Source organism: Camelina sativa, chromosome 9, assembly GCF_030686135.1.
Source record: "Camelina sativa cultivar CO46 ecotype springtype chromosome 9, ASM3068613v1".
Classification (NCBI taxonomy): domain Eukaryota; kingdom Viridiplantae; phylum Streptophyta; class Magnoliopsida; order Brassicales; family Brassicaceae; genus Camelina; species Camelina sativa.
In genome coordinates this window covers 11,306,207-11,319,570 of record NC_141888.1, presented here as the reverse complement: position 1 = coordinate 11,319,570, position 13,364 = coordinate 11,306,207, and the positions used below count along the sequence as shown (strand labels likewise).

Here is a 13,364-nt window from a genome sequence, read left to right as displayed (position 1 = left end):
TCACTTCTCCTCAGCATTGCTTCCATGCTCCTTAAGCTCCAAAATCACCTGATTATGCATGAAAAGATGCAAATGCAATGTAACTAAACTCTAATGCATGATTAGTCCTAAAGCTATGCAAGAATGGTGAAAATGGCTAGCAAAAGATGCAAAAGATGTGAATAAACTAAGGGAAAACATGGCAAAATATATGAACATCACTTGCCCTCAAGCAAAACATAAACTTAGACCTGTGAAAGAGGTTTGAAAACAGGGAACTCACTCAACTGCAGATTATTCTTATTCACACTCTTCAATTACCTGACTGAAGAACTTACTTCTTATACTCAACCATGATAAACATCAACATTCCTTACTCAAATCCCACAATCTTTTGGAATCTCTGAAATCTCTATTGTCATCTCATTAGTCAATATTAAAGCACAAATAAGGTGAATTCTTACCTTGGGTGTATTCATCAGTGGCATATGGACTCTCTTCAGGCCAAGACATTCTTCTTACATCTCCTTTCCTCTCCCTTTTCTCACTTCCAAATTTTTTTCTTTTTTTTTTTTAAATCAAAGGTGTAAGCGAATACCGGGGTCATAGGTAATTTACCTATCCCTCGCTTCCAAGCTTTGTGTGATCATTTGACTCAAGAGTAGAATAATGAGGTCACAGGTAATTTACCTACCTCTCTAAACTGATCAAAATCATCTCATCTTTTATCCTTTTTTCTGATCTTTTTTCTTGTTTTTAAAGCACTGAAGGGAAGAGAGAGGGGAGACATACTTTGAAAAATTGCACTGTCTTGTATGGCCCGAAGAAGAAGTCTAGTCCACTGATTTCCAACCCCAAAGTAAGAGATTAAGTCCGGTTAAAATCATGATAAAGGTTGAGACAACGTTAGATCAATCAGATATCCATTGAATAAGGGCTTTCAGGATTGTTGATAAGGCTCATAGTCTTTCTAAGCTTCAGTTCTGAGATCAAGCATAAACAAGTAATCATTAGAGTGTTAGCTAAATAAGAGAAATCATTAATCAAGATCATAATTCCCAAAGAAAAAAAGAAAATTTTTGAAAATTTGACTCAAACTTTATGGTTTTGACTGACACAACTGAAACTCAAAAACAGAAAACATAGTTAGTAACAAACCTCCCCCAGACTTAAACAACAATGTTATCAAGTAAGAGGAAAGCAAAAATAAAAATAAAATAAATAAAAATCAAAATTAAAAGAAAAAGAAAAACCTAACAGTGGGTTGCCTCCCACTAACGCTTTTTTTTTTTCAGTCATTAGCTTGACTATGTGGAGCTGAGGCATCCGATGGATTAGAACATGGCATTGAATGCTTCTGAGTGAATGACCTCTTCATCCAAGGTGGTGTATAAGCTTTAGGGGCATGAGGCTTGCCAAGGATGTTAGGAACAGGACCAGGGCGGGATTTAGGTATGGGAGTGCGTCTCTTATGTCCTGCAAAATCATCAACAGAAGAAACAAGTGTTCTACGATAATCTCGTGGCTTGGTTAACTGCAAAACAGTTTTTATCTCTTTGAAATTTTTGTCGATGATAGGAGGAGGATTAGGTGCAGAAGATACATACCTTGGCCTTACCTGAGGGCTCTGGAGCGTGGATTGGGGGGCTTTCTGTTTGGGTATAGGTTTCTGACTTAAAACATCAGTCTTGGAGCTGTTCTGTCTCGGTCGTGGAGGGGTGTCGATCGATGCCTCCTTGTTGGTGTCGATCGACACCGAGCCTGATGCCCGTGTTGCAAAAAAAATTTCAACAGAAAATGTCTGTCCATCAATAGTAGGAGCCCTCCTCAGCTTATCCATCTCAAAATTCATACTCAATCCATCCACATTTAGTGTTATGTGTCCCTTCTGCACATCTATGACTGCACCAGCTGTAGCCAAGAAAGATCTTCCCAAGATGAGAGGATCTTTAGGCTCTGTATCATACTTTAGCACCACAAAGTCTGTGGGAATCATGAAGTTGCCAACCTTAACTGGAATATCCTCTAAAACACCTTTAGGAATTCTTCGGGATCGATCAGCCAAGATAAGAGAAATCTGAGTTGGCTTGAATTCTGTCATCCCAAGTCTCACAGCAACAGAATGTGGCATCAAGTTGATGCTAGAGCCAAGGTCACAAAGTCAGTGAGAAAACCTTCCTGCTGAGATTGAGCAATCAAGTACAAAGCTTCCAGGATCTGGTAACTTCTTAGCAGTCCTACATTGAATGATTGCACTCACTTCCTTAGAGACAACCACCTCCTGCTTTCTCTCCTTCTTCCTCTGAACAGGCTGGTTTAACAGAATTGCACTGACGTCCTTAGTAAGCAAGGCTCCTTCTTCAGGGCTCAAACCCTTGGATACCATTCTCTTGACATAGCGTTTTAGTGGTGGTGAAAGCTTTACTGCATCAATCAATGGCATCTCAATCATCACCTTGTCCATCGTTGCCTTGCATCTAGCTTCCTCAATTCCTTCTTAGACTTTCTTGGCTTGGGAAAAGGAACCTTAGGTTGGTACACCCTCTCAACTGCTGGAACCTGAGATTTTGCGGTTTCTGGGCTCGTCTGGGATGAGTGTCGACCGACACCCCGGTGGTGACGATCGACACCATCATCTGCAGTCGAGGATTTGGTCGATTTTTCACCCAGTTCGGCAGAAGAAATTTCAACAGCATCTTCATCTCTCACAGATATGGCATTATAGGCATGCTTGGGGTTTGACTCAGTTCTTCCAGGAAGAAAACCCTCTTGTCGTTTGACAGACCCAGCAGTCTGAATAACTTGATTCTCTAACTTCTTGACATGAATGTTCAATGCTTCTATCTTCCCATTCAGCTCAGTGTAGACGTTGTCAATCTTTCCATTGAATGTCACTGTCAATTGCTCATGTCCTTGCAAAAGCTGCTCAAGCATGGCTTCCATTCTACTCTCTGAAGCATTCTTAGGAGGTGGAGACTGATTGGATGAGTTCCCATAGGTTCTTGTATAACCATTGTTCTGTTGCTGCTTCTGGTCACAATTGTAAGGACTGTTGCCTTGCTGATTACCGAATCTCTGTCCCTGATACCCAGCTCCATACACATAGTTGACATTCTCCTCTGTATTCTCTGGTTCTAGCTCAAATGTCTCAACATCAGCAGCAAATTGGACTGACTTCTTTCCCACAAGAAGATTGTGCACTGAATCAAGCTTGGCATTAACAGAAGCAAGCTGATTTGCATCAAACTCTCCATGCAGTCTCTTTCTTTCAGCATCAGCTCTTTTAGTGCTATTGCTAGAAGCCAAATTCTCAATCAAAACTTCAGCATCTTCTGGAAATCTTGTCTTGAAGTTCCCATGACTTGCAGCATCCAAAGCTAACTGATACTTCCAATCACACCCTCTAAAGAAGATACTTAGCAATTGAACCCTTGAGAAACCATGGTGTGGACAGTCCCTCTGATAAGCTTTGAATCTCACCCAAGCTGCCTTGAAAGCTTCATCATGTCCTTGCTTGAATGAAGAGATCTTGACTCTCAGATCATCTGACATTGCATCATCATAGAAATGGTTGAGGAAAGCCACCTTGATATCATGCCAGTTTGTCAAAGATCCAGCTGGCAACTGCTTCAACCACTGAGATGTCTCTCCTGCAAGTGAGTATGGGAAGAGCTTGCAGAATATGAAGTCCTCAGTCACTCCATTAGCTTTGATAATGGTCACAAGATCCTCAAAGTGCTCAATATGGTCCAGAGGCTTCTCATGCGGCAGGTTTGAGAAAGGTCTCTGCCCAACCAGTTGAAAGTAAGCAGGCTTTAGCTCAAAATCATTCCTCTGGAATGGTGGAGGAACAATTGAAGACCGGTTCTCATACACAAGATCATCCCGGTTGTAGTCAGCAATGGTCCTGATCAGATCCCGGTTTTGGTCCTGTCTTCAAACTGGGTTCTGGGCGTGGTTGACAGCTCCACGTCCGTCCGCAGGAAGGGGCTGTCGATCGATGCCACCTGGTTGGTTTCGATCGACACCAAGATCCGGATCATCAACGACACCAGCTTGCTGGTTCACAACAGCCTGCTAGTTGACAACAGGTGCAGCAATCACGTTTTCTTCTGCATCAAGCTTTTGGCCCTGCTCATTGCGCAAGTGGCCCTCTTGATCCCTCAAAACACCAGCCTCATCACGCATCAGAATGATCGGATTAACCATCTTTAGAGATTTGGCTGCTTTTCTGTGCTCACGCTCAAGTTTTCCCAACTCTTGGTTTGAAAGATTCACAGTAGGACCAGACTTGTTGCTCCTTGTGTTAGGCTTATTAGGCATACACCTGAAACACACAAGAGAAAAGAAAACAAAAGCGTGTAAGTTTCAAATAAAAATAAAAATTTAGACAAAATCTAAAACTCAAATCTAATGGTAGATCAAAGAGTCCCCGGCAACGGCGCCAAAATTTGATATGCTCAAATTTAACCCTGAGCTACTCTCTCAAATTAAGAGATCACTGTAATACTTAGGGGTCGAATTCCACAAGGACTCAAGACTACACAATAAATTATAGAGTTTTATAATTTAGCTAAACAGATTAATTTGAATTAAAATAAAAAAAATGCAAAATATTAAATAAAACTGTTGTAAATTCAGAAGATCAAAAAGCTAGGCCTAGGGAATTTCTTAGGAAATTATGAAATATTAAATCAATAAAATAATTAAAGTTCAAGCAATAAAAATCAGATCTAGAACTCTAAACACTTTTGTAAATTAAATTAGTTCTCACTGCAAATAATATCTAAATTTAAAACCAGAAAATCCAAATCTCTTTGCAAAATTCTAGGTAATAAATCAGCTTTAAAAACAAGTTTAGATTGTTCACAAAATTATTAAATCAAATCTCTTTGTAAGAACTAATTTTGCTCATCAAAAGGTTTTATCAGGAAAATCAATTATATTCTCGTATCAATTTATTTTCCTAAAGTATTAATTCTAGGTGATCAATCGAGAATTAATATGAAGAACAACCTAAGATGAAGATCTAGAAAGATAAAGAATCCTAAATAAACAGATCTAATAAATCATAAAATCCCTGTGAAAATCCCTAAACCTAACAAGCAAACTACTCAAACATATTCAATGAAGAACAAAACATAATTCTGAATAATAAGCAATAGAGATTAAAAAGAGTAAAAAGGAGTTCAAGAAATTCTTCTCTCAAAGCAGATCTGATCTCTCCAATAGCTCTCAAAAATCTCTCAGGGTTGCAGGAAAAATAAAACTTGATAGAATACAACTTAAGGGTTTGGAAAACCTAAAAACACTATTTATATGTGCTAAAACACGTCAGGGACTTATGTTGCAAATATGGAAAACTTTGGGACAGATTTGTAAAACTTCCAAATTTGTGATTCTTCATCGCCTAAAGAGGGTGTCGATCGATGCTAAGGCAGTTTCGATCGACACTCCCTCTCTGTTCTGACTCCAAGTTCTTTTCCTCCGAATTATTGCTCCAAACTGATCCAAATCGCTCCACTTTGCTCTTTGCATGCTAAAATCCTAGAAAACCTGCAAAGACTCCCAAAACATCCTAGAAAACAAATCAAAAGACTCTAAAGACTCCTTATATCATGGTTAAAAACCACAAAAACCATGATATATCAACAGCCAATCTCATTTGCTTGAACCGTTCCAGCCTCTCTTCGCGCAAAGAGTGTATGAGAGAGAACCTTGTGGGCATATCTCACTGTATGGTGCATTATGCTTGTGTTCTTCACTTGACCAGCTGTGTAATTGCCTACACCAATGGATCCCCAAAAGATATCATACTCCTTTGGGTTAGTTAAGTACTCAAGCCTCGTACCTGGTTTAAAACAATAAACAGCCCCTAACTCTCCAAAGGTCATCTTGTAATGCTTCTCTTGGTCTTTAAACTCAAAATGCCCAAGATCCTTAGTCTTCTCCACCATCTCCTCTTCATAGTAAGTCATTGCCAAGGATGCAAGGAATTCTCTAGTTGACTCAACATAATTGGAAAATGCCATGTTGAAGAACTGTCCCAATCCCAAAGTTATGAAGATGGTTTGCATATCTTAAGAAGTCCAGCATCTTGAAGAATTGATGGTCGGGGTATCTGGTTGGGGAAAACTTGATCTTCTTAAGGCGCTGCATCAGTTGAGAGTAGGTAGGCTTCTTCTTGAGTGCCTTCTTCTTCTTTTCCTTGTCAGCTGGAGGTGGTGGAGATTCAGTCTCATTCTCACTCATATCCCTATCCTCAAAATCATATTCTTCAACCACAGATTCCTTATTCTTCTTTTTGCTTGCTGGAGCTTTTTGTTTCCAAAGTGTAGACTTAGACTGAGTTGCCTTCTTCCCTTTTTTTTCAACAAACCTCTCTTCAATCTCCTAGGCTTTAATTTTTTTTTTCACCAGGTGTAAGGGAAGTTCTAGCCATTGTTCTTGGATGAGCTCCTATGGTTGACGTTTGGCCGAACCTGATGCTCGAAGTTTTCAAACGGTCATGACTCGGCCGTAGGTCAAGGCCGCGTATCACCCCTGACCTAAATCCTCAATGCTTCCTTTGGCCATGGCCGAAGTCTTCAACCGGGTGCCTTTTGAACAAAGACAATTGTCGCGGATCTGTTCTGTTCCAAGACCGCATACGCTCCATCGGTGTACACATGGCCAAAGGTCCCGACAGAAGTGTCTAACCTGGGACTCCCTAACTGAAGCTTATGGCCGCGTGTGAGTTCTTATCTAAATCTTTAACATTTCACACGGCCATGACTTGGCCGAAGGGTTGGTGATATGATAATGGGAAGCAATGAGGATAATCTAGTGCAAATTGAGCTTGTTCTTGAAGATGCTATGCTTGTATCCGTTGGACCAATGACAAGGGCAAGGACCAAACAGCTTGCTGGAACTGTTCAGTTGATATTTGAAGAAATTTGGAGCAAAGAAAACATGAGAAATTCTATTGGGGATGATATCTATCAAGTCAAGCCTACTTTGAGCCTAATACAAGCCCAAGAGCCCAAAATAGTCACTTTATTTTGTGGTCAAAGAGGAGTGACGAAAATAGAGTTCAACTCACTTTGGAAGGGAAACATTGGGAAGGAAACATGCACCAAGAGTTTGGTCTTCATTCAACTTACTATCTTTATTGTCTTTTTAGTTTCAAGAAATACCTGGCTTTGTTACCAAGTTTATTATCCCTATATTTATTATCCCTATATAAACACATGTAATCTCATTTGAGAAACATAAATTAATCAAGAAATCTTTTATCTTTTATTTGAGAGTGGTAAACTACTTTGTTCCTTTGGAACTTGTTCTTTCTCCTTGGTAGGTTACATCAAAGAGTTTTCAGTATATCAAGTGACTCCGCCGCACTTGACGTTGCCATTCACTAGCTAGCTGAGGATTGAAGAATCATTACAAGAGAGTCTAGGGCACAAGAATTTTTGGGATTCGTCTCACGCCTTGTCATCTGTCTCTTCTAACTAAAGTTCCACCGCGTTGCATTGTTTGGTTTGTTTTAAGAGAGTTTGGGGCATAAAGATTTTTGAGTTTATCTCACGCCTTATCATCCAGCTTTGCGATCCATCGAAGTTCTAGGATTATCAGTCTATCAACCTTAGAGCGTCGATTCCTTGAGAGGATCACATCAAGTGGTATCAGAGCCCACTCAAGGACTTTTTGGTATTCTTCTAATCAAAACCTTTCATCTTCTCATCTAATTCATCTTTTCATCTTTTTATTTCATCCTCTATCTTTTTCTTTCTTTAATCTTATTTTTTTTCATCTTCTTTAAAAAAACAATTAAAAAAAACAAAAAAAAAACAATAAAAGAAAAAGAAACAAAAAAAAACCCCGTTCTATTTTACAAAAAAAAAAACCTGTTATATTCCACACAAAAAGAAAAAGAAACCCTGTTCAATTCTATTTCATTCCATCAATCTGTTCCATTCTATTTCTTTTTTTTTTGGGTAACAAGTTAGTGGAAAACTTTGGTATCTCATTGAGTTGAGTGGGATTAGTTTTATTAGAACATTGGAGAAAACCACTAATGTGAGAACATTTTGAGAGATTGAGTGAAACACTTATGGGAAACACTTGAGAGAAACACCAGTGAAATGTTTTACTACTAATGAAGGTGATAACTCCAGAAACAACAATCCATGAAGAGAAGAAGTAGCAGGTCTTTCGCCTATACAAATTCAGGCATTGACGGGGTATTTTACGCGGTTGTTTCGCACTGAGACGGAGAATATGCTCTAGCGGTTTGATAGAGCGCAACAACCACAACTTGAAGGGGAACCCGATTGGAGGGGCAGAGATCGACGTAGGCGTAACAGAAATGAAGAATACGACTACTACAGCCAAAGAGACCATTCGTCTTGTTAGAGTCAAAGGTGTCAAAGACGAAACAAAGAGGCTAGGGGGAGAAATGATGATGATTTGAGAGGAATCAAGCTGAAAATACCACCATTCTATGGAAAGAATGATCCAGATGCTTACTTGGAGTGGGAAAAGAAAATGGAGTTAGTCTTTAGATGTCAAAACTATTCAGACCGCAAGAAGGTTCAAGTGGCCGCTACAGAATTTTATGATTATGCAATCAATTGGTGGGATCAAATGGTTACTAGTAGGATTCGCCGACGTGTCCAACCTGTTGACACATGGGATGAATTGAAGACAATTATGAGAAAGAGGTTTGTGCCCAGCCACTACAACCGAGAGTTGCATCAGAAACAGAGAGGTCTAAGTCAAGGCAGCAAGAGTGTAGAGGATTACTTTCAGGAGATGGAGTCTCTTTTGATTAAAGCTGATATTGAAGAAGAAGTAGATGCAACTATGGCGAGGTTTCCAGGAGGATTGGCCAGAAAAATTCAAGATCAAATGGAGTTGCAGACCTATGAGGAATTGGAAGAGATGTTGCACAAGGCGATTCTGATTGAGGAGCAACTTAAGAGGAAGAGCAGTACTCGACAAGTCGCTGGTTCTAGTTCAAAGCCAAGATACTACAAAGAGGATAAGTCAAGTTATTGGCCTAGGACAGAATTCAAACCAAATGTGGGTGCTAAGCCAAATGTTGTTGCACAAGGGTCAAAAGGAAAAGCTGAAGCTACTCACAAGAGGAACCGAGATATCCAATGCTACAAATGTCATGGGATAGGACACCATGCTAGCCGATGTCCAAACCAGTGAGGCATGATATTGATGGAGAATGGAGAGGTTGAAACCGAGGAAGAGAAAGAATGTTATTCCCAGAGCCGGCTCTACGATTTTAAGGGCCACAATCAAAGAAAAAAAAAGGCTGTTTTATTTTGACAAAAAAAAAACAGAGCTGTCGTAAAACAAAAAAACAGAGCTGTCGTAAATATTGAAAAGAAGAAAAGATAAGCAAATTATTCTTCAAATCTATCAATTCTCCTTGCATTTCTTCCTGCAAACTCATTCATCAAGCTTTTATAATCAAGTTTTTGAGCCATACGCCTTTCGATCAATATTATCGACAATCCATTCAGTCTCTCTTGCGCCATAGTTGACCGTAGATAAGATTTTATGAGTTTCAACTTTGAAAAGCTTCGTTCCGCAGAGGCAACTGAAACTGGAATTGTCATCATTATGCGGTATGCAGTCCATGTATTCGGATAACAACTTTCCATCTTTTTCAGAAAATCCAACACCTCGACAGGCTTCTTCATCTCTTTTGGTAAAACCTCTTTGAAAAGCTTTAGCTCTAAAAACAAATCATTACCATCCAGATCAGAATGTATATCATGCTTCAAACAAACTTCAAGGTTGGTACAAGAAGCCATCAAGTCTTCATCGCTTGCTAATTGTAGTTTCTTCAAGTCAAATAAAAATCCAAAAGTTTTTTCATAGCTTTGAAGGTTATCAAATCTTGTCTCTAGAGAACCATACCTTGATCCACAATGTTGATGAAATAGTTGACCCTAAAGTTTTCTTCCGCTGATAGTATCACGTCTTCGCCAGCTTTTTCAGCCTCTTCGTCGTGATATCGTTTTCTTTTACATATTTGTTTTGCTTTCACAGAGAACACATGATCAATATCCATACTAACAGCAATCCATTCAGCCTCTTCTTTTGCTGCTTGAAAGCCTGTTTCTCTATAGTCTCTTAAAAAAGAAACAAGTCCTTTTAGTTGAGCAATAGCAATACCAATATCCATATCTTTTGCCTGCAAGATCTCACTTACTTTGTTGACAACAAACAAAAGTTCATACCAAATTACCATTCCAAACAAAAATTCAAAACTCCCAATTCCATGGACTTCACTCATTGCAAGAGACTCGGCTTCACTTTTTGTTTTCGGATTATCACTGTTTTTTGCCAAGTAAAACAAAGCCTCTCGTATCTGAGGAGCTTGAAATCGTATTGCTTTAACACTTTTAACGCGGATCTCCCAACGAGTTTGTGACAATGGCTTTACAGTAATACCATTCACAATCTCTCTGAAAACTTCACAATTATTTTGTAGAGGATGCAAACAAACAATAGATACGTTGAACAATTCCAAAAAATGATACTGCTATCCTCGACGAAGAAGCGATATCTGAAAGTACAAGATTCAAACTATGACAACCACATGGTGTGTAAACTGCCCTTGGATTAACTTCAAGCAATCTTGATTGCACTCCCTCACTTTGACCTTTCATGTTTGATCCATTATCATAACCTTGCCCTCTAATGTTATCAATACTCCACCTAAGATCAAGCAATAAAGATCGCTAAGTGTCAGAAAGCCATTCTCCAGTTTTGTCTTTGATTTCCAAAAATGTCAAAAAAAAATTCTTCAATCTTTGGTGACATCTCAGAAATATCCACACAATGGATAACTGATGACATTTGTTCTTGATGACTAATATCAAGAGTAGTATCAAGAATAACTGAAAAATACTTTGCACACCGAATCTTCTTCAAGGTCATCTGTTGGATCTCATTACCAATCATCATTATCAACTCATTTTGAATACTATGACCCAAATAATGATGATTCGTTTCATGTTTTCAATTCGTCTTATGTGTTCTTGCATCACAGGATCAAAATATCCAAACACCTCAATCATGCCTAAAAAATTCCCATTATCATCCTCATGAATCTTATCACTGTTTCCGCGAAATGCTATATTCTTTTTAGGAAGACCCTTTACCAAAGCAATTATCCTCAACAACACATCTCTCCAGTGTTTTTTTTCTTTGTTAATCTTTGCCTGCATATGCTTATCAATTGTTTGCTTCTTTTTTAGCCTCACTTCTAGCTCCATCCAATGAGTCACACATCTAATATGATGATGACCTTTTTCATGTTCTCTTAGCATTCTTGAAACATTTCTCCAGTCATTGTACCTAGTAGTTGCCAATTGACTAGTATTTTTGCCTTGTGTGAACAATTTACAGCAAAAACAAAAGATTTTGTCTTTTCCTTTTGAGTAAACTAGCCACTATCTGTCTTGCTTCTCTCCATTCACTATTTCTCTTGTATAAGATGAATGAGAAAAACATCTGCCAATAGCATCTCTTGGAAAATGAAAATCAACAGGAAGTCTTGCCGTTGAACCCTTATCAACAAGAAAATCTCTCATTCTATTATCAAATGTTCTCCAATTTCCATGATCATTGATATCCCCATCTATATGATATTCTCTAAAATCATATGTTTTCTCCTCTTCATTCTCCTTCTCATTTACATTCTCCTTCTCAATCTCAGTTTCGACCTCCATATCAATCCCATTCTCATTCCCATTCTCCTTCTCAATCTCAGTTTCAACCTCCATATCAGTCCCATTCTCATTCCCATTCTCATTCTCATTCTCATTCTTATTTTCTTGAAAAACAGCTTCTTCACCCCTCATATTGACTTCTTTTTCTAAGGGATCATCAGTTTTAGAAGTTTCAGATTTTTTTTACATACCTCAACATCGAATTAACCATTGATTTTGTTAATGCCTCTTGTCTCTTCTTTTTCTTATTTTTGATGCCCCTCCTGGCTCTTTTATGGTTCGATTGGAAGTCATCCTCCTGCAACCAAACTACTAACTAAATAAACAATCTGTACATAATATCATTACAAAAGAATTGAACGAATATATAACTTATTGGTTCATATGAATATATGACTTTAAGCACAAGAAAGAGATAGAAAAAGTTGTTTTGTCTAACGTTTAACTAGCAATTTATTAATTTTCTATTGAGTATTGACAAAACAAACCTGAACTGATTTAAAACTCAAGGCCACTCCGCCCAAACTACAACCAGAGCAAAACGAAAGGACCTAAGGAAGAGAGAGAGATGAATATGGTATTGAAGTTTGAAGAGAATCTGAGAAGAGCTGAACAGGCCAACGACAATTACAAATTTTGCAAGGTGAAGGAGGAAAAACTTTTAGGTTTTTAGGTTTGTTTCTTTTTTTTTTCTTTAGTTAATTTTGTAAATTTTCTTTATAAATTCGTTTTATTTACTGTTCGGCTTTAAAAAAACATTGTAACAACCGACAGGCGAACCCAGGTTAACAGACCCTCTGGGAAAGACTAATACCACTACACAACAAACATTTTCTTGAAAAAAGGCCGAAATTTAACTCTTAAAAATAAGGCCACAATCACATGCTTCATCAGCTTGGCCTTTGGGCCGGCTCTGGTTATTCCACTTCATCTTTGGAAGAACATGAGGTTTGTGCCACGGAGGAGAAATTGTTGGTTACGCGAAGAGCTTTAGTGATGCAAGACAAGGTCCAGGAAGTAGAACAACGAGAGAATCTGTTCCACATAAGGTGTTTGGTGAAAAATGAAGTGTGCAGCCTTATCATTGATGGAGGAAGCTGCACTAATGTTGCAAGCACTATTTTGGTGGAGAATCTGATGTTGGATACAAAGAAGCATCCCATGCCATATAATCTTCAGTGGTTGAATAACCAAAGGAATATGAAGGTTAACCAGCAAGTGTTGATTCCCTTGTCCATTGGAAAGTATGAACATGAAGTGTTGTGTGATATATTGCCCATGGAAGCAAGTCACATTCTTTGGGAAGGCCATGGAAGTTTGATCGCAAGGTTAATCATAATGACTACACCAACAAACATTCTTTTGAGCACAAAGGGAAGAGGATCACGCTAGTTCCAATAACACCACAAGAGGTCTACAAAGATCATCTGCAACATGGAAAAAAATGTGAGTGAACACATAAACACTAAATACCATAAAGAAGAGAGTGAGAGTTTGAGAAAAACCCAGCCAAAGGCCTTTGAGAGAAATCCCGTGAGAAAATCTAACTTTTTTGTGAGAGAAAGTGACATTAATAGAGCTTTGTTTTTGAATCAACCTATAATTGTGCTTATGTACAAGGAAACTCTCATGAGTTTGACTAATCTT

General features: G+C 38.5%; 1 non-coding gene and 1 pseudogene across 1 annotated transcript; one reads left to right on the top strand and one right to left on the bottom strand.

The window, feature by feature from the left end:
- The first annotated feature begins 3,415 nt into the window (after positions 1 to 3,415).
- On the top strand, positions 3,416 to 3,522 carry LOC147938077 (small nucleolar RNA R71). The gene has a single exon (XR_015567650.1). It is a non-coding gene; the product is annotated as a small nucleolar RNA R71 (small nucleolar RNA).
- Positions 3,523 to 9,377: 5,855 nt separating this feature from the next.
- LOC147938076 (uncharacterized) lies at positions 9,378 to 11,849 on the bottom strand (annotated as a pseudogene).
- Positions 11,850 to 13,364: the final 1,515 nt, after the last annotated feature.